Raw genomic sequence first — 3,656 nt, forward strand, 5'->3', positions numbered from 1 at the left:
GGAAGAAATATATATCACGGCATTGAGATCTTAGTAGCATGAAGAAACAGCAAGAAATATCAAAGTACATAGTGTAATTGGGATGGAATTTATTTAGTAAGTTGAAGAAAAAAAAAACCATCTTGGGGTTGATTAACAAATTCATAGCTTATATGGAATTGAAGATGCAAAATCAATCAAAGTTCAATTGGATTGACAAGAATAAGTAATCAGAGATAAAATTGGAGAATTTAATTAGATTGAAATTATATAAATTAGCATGTATATATGTTGGTATACTGTGAGTTTATGTGAGAGGAACAGATTTCTGCATGGATGCATTGATGTACAGAATTTAGGTATGCTACTTGTCCTTTCCTTGTGCTGCCACCTGTCTTACTTGGTTCAGCTGAATTTAATTGAGAAAGACAAAACACATGCAGAAACAACAAAAATCTCCTTAGGACAACACCTCAGCTTATTATTGTTTTCCTGGTTTTCCCTGTCCTTGACACCTAGCAAGTAGCTCCCTTAAATTTATTATATTTCAAGTTTTAGTCACCAATACCTCTTGGTTGCTGTTTTAGTTCGGTACTAAAAATAGAAGGATAGAAAGTGAAAAGGGCTGGAGAGGATGGTATTTTCAGTAAAGAATTAAGATGGAATTCAGCTAGAAGAAGATGATCTATCGATAACCAAATCTGGAAGAAAAGATGGCTGATGGTAGGAAGGGAAAGAAGACTGTGTTTGTGGCTGTAGTACTCCAACTAATTGAGGTAAGAACTTCAACCCTAACTGAATTTAAATTCAAATTATGTATAATAATTATAAGACTTGATGTGCTGGGGGAATTAAAATATATGAATTGTGAACTTGAATTGAAGAATCAGTGTTGCTGGTGATTTTATTGAAATATGTCTGAATTGTTTCCGCAATTAGATGATATTATGGTATTGGCTGAATTTGCGATAAATGACAAAAATAAAATACAGTCAAATTACTGAAAATTTTAGAGTTTACATGGAGTCTTAGCTTACTCTAAGCAGAGCAAAATAGAATAGAATAAAAGTAAGAGTTAATGGGGCTAAGAATGAGCATAAAAAGCAAAAAGTAAGAGCTAGAAGAGCTAAAGAATAAGCATAAAGAAGCAAATTATATGTTCTCATATTCTTATATCATGAAGTGTTATATTAATTAGTGTGTATCAACTTTATAGGAAAGGAAAAGAGGGCTCAAGAGGGGTGTTTTGGATAAGTCAAGGACCAAGGTATAGCTAGTAAGAGGTGAGTGGGTTTTCCTATTTGACTTTGGTAATTTCTTCATTATACTTTGCTATGAAAGAAGTTACTTCTAAAAAAGAAAGTTATATTTTGTTATTCTACAGCTTAATTATTTGTATATATGCAAGCATTGGAAACAGGAAGTGATATGATATGATATCTTATTGAATGTTGAATGTATATATGAATGTATCGGTTTGAACAGCTTAGCATTTTGCTTTAAGAAATATTTTAAATTAGCATATCACCCTTTGAATCAGCATATCGATATTTGAAGTTTTATTAAGCATGTTTTTGAAAAGTGCTACCCATAGGAGGGATCAACCTATGAGAGATGCCACAGCATCAACATTTACACAGCAGTAGCTGGCACCACAAATATCAAAAAATAGTAAAAAATTTAGCATACCCAATGGAGCTTAGCAGTATAAGTTGAGATGTATCGGCTGCCATGGGAGTAGTGCCCTATGGTATAGTCGATAGTAGCCAGCAGCATTTTTTTTTTAAATGATTTATGGCATAGTTTTATTCAGGTTTAGCATATAAATGTTTTGAAAGCATATCAGTAGTATGAGCTATATGTTATGTTGAATATTAAAGCTAAGCTTTTCTGTTTCCTTATAGTTAGATGAATTATTCACTCATTGGGACTTAGGTCTCATCCCCCGCACTTCTTTCTATTACAGATTTAAAGCATCTGAGCTAAGCTAGAAGTAAAGCATCAGCATCATCATTTGCACTCATATAGAAGAAGTTTGGCATATCAGCTAAGTGAGAGAAGTATCTCATTTCTGGGCATATTAGCTAGTGAGAGGAGCGTGTTGGGTTATGATATATGTTGGGGTTGTTCAATTTAGAAAATGTAAATGTACTTTTCTTTAAAGCGATATGTATAAAGCTATGGATTGATGAATAAAAGTTGAAGGTTGTTACTAGAATTATCTTGAGATAGCTTAAGAATTATGTTTAAATTGTTTTGAGCAGGTTGTGGTAGATAAATAGGGTTTGCTAGTAGCTTATGAACTACAGTATAAGGTACTAGTAAAATTCTACTCAACTGTTATACCCTTACTCAGTTTAAGGAGTGGGCTATGACAATTATTGCTATCGAAGCAAAGGTGGCAGATTGCATGGGCATATGCATAGCATAATTAATTACAAGTTATGCTATCTAGTTAGTTAGCTTAAAAAGTGGAAGAGTGGTCTTTGAGTCGACTCGATTTATTTTGAGCTGACTCATTCTCTGGTAGCAGAAACATGGCTTTTTGTAATTTTTGTTTTCTGAGACCGAGTTTGCTCGATTTCTCTAAGAGTTGACTCATTTTCTCTTCGAGTCAACTCAAAAATTTTTGGAGTCAACTTGGTCTCAGGCCGTCGAAATTGGTTTTCTATTCTCTATGGCAGAGTCAACTCGGTTTGATTTTGAGTCGACTCAACGCCATGCCAACCTTGTGTGCTGGCCTCAGAATTGTGCTCGAGTCGACCCCATTATATCTTGAGTTGACTCAATTTCTTCAGATAATATTTTTATATAGAATTTGTCTCCAATTCATGTCTAAGTTATTCAAGATGTTCTTAATTGGTTCCAATCTCATTTTAATGATGTTTTCTATCTATAAAAATATTTCTAGAAAGAATTTGGGAGATAATAGTATACATCTATGTTTTAATGTTTGGTCATCATCAAATTATCTTGGAGGATAGTGAATTTGATTGTTTTAACTATATTTTGTAGAAAGATTGTACAAACAAGATCAGGACTTAGTTGAGAACAATCATTAGAGGGAGATAGAGATCGAAGTCTGGATAAACCAAGAGGAGTTTATAGGGATGGCCAATCTCATAGGATATCACTTGTTATACAATCTAAACTAATTGAATTAAAAGAAGATTTATCTTATTCAGAGGAACCAGTGTATATCTTGAGTAAAACAAAGAAAATAGTTGCATTCTTGGATTGTAACATTGGTTAAGACTTTTTGGTAGAATCACAGTATGAAAGAAGCCACATAGAAAAGAGGAGATGAAATAAAAGGCAAATATCCAGATTAAATGTAACAAAATTTCGGGATGAAATTCTTTAAAGGAGGGGAGAATTGGAACACCCCGAACCCAAAATTTGATGGTCTGAGAAATTTGCATTCAAGTTAGCTTTTATTTATATGGCATAACATTTTGTCCAGGATATACTTGAGTCTTTGAATATTAATTGATTAGCATTAATGAAGCATAAATTTGTTTGACCTTTGAGATTAAGAGATTGAATTGATAATTGTGACATTAAAGATGAATTTTTGATAACTATTTAAAATAGAATGAGCTGATATTGAGAAGGATATCTTAGGTGATATATATGGTAGTTTTGTGGTATAGATTCAGAAAATATAAAATAAAAAG

General features: G+C 32.7%; 1 long non-coding RNA gene across 1 annotated transcript; it reads left to right on the plus strand.

Moving 5' to 3' along the window:
• Window positions 1-565: 565 nt before the first annotated feature.
• LOC105034389 (uncharacterized) lies at window positions 566-2,588 on the plus strand. The gene is made up of 3 exons (XR_012137542.1): window positions 566-755; window positions 1,196-1,262; window positions 1,946-2,588. It is a non-coding gene; the product is annotated as an uncharacterized lncRNA (long non-coding RNA).
• The last annotated feature ends 1,068 nt before the right edge of the window (window positions 2,589-3,656 follow it).

This window comes from Elaeis guineensis, chromosome 16 (genome assembly GCF_000442705.2).
Source record: "Elaeis guineensis isolate ETL-2024a chromosome 16, EG11, whole genome shotgun sequence".
NCBI classification, from domain to species: Eukaryota; Viridiplantae; Streptophyta; class Magnoliopsida; order Arecales; family Arecaceae; genus Elaeis; species Elaeis guineensis.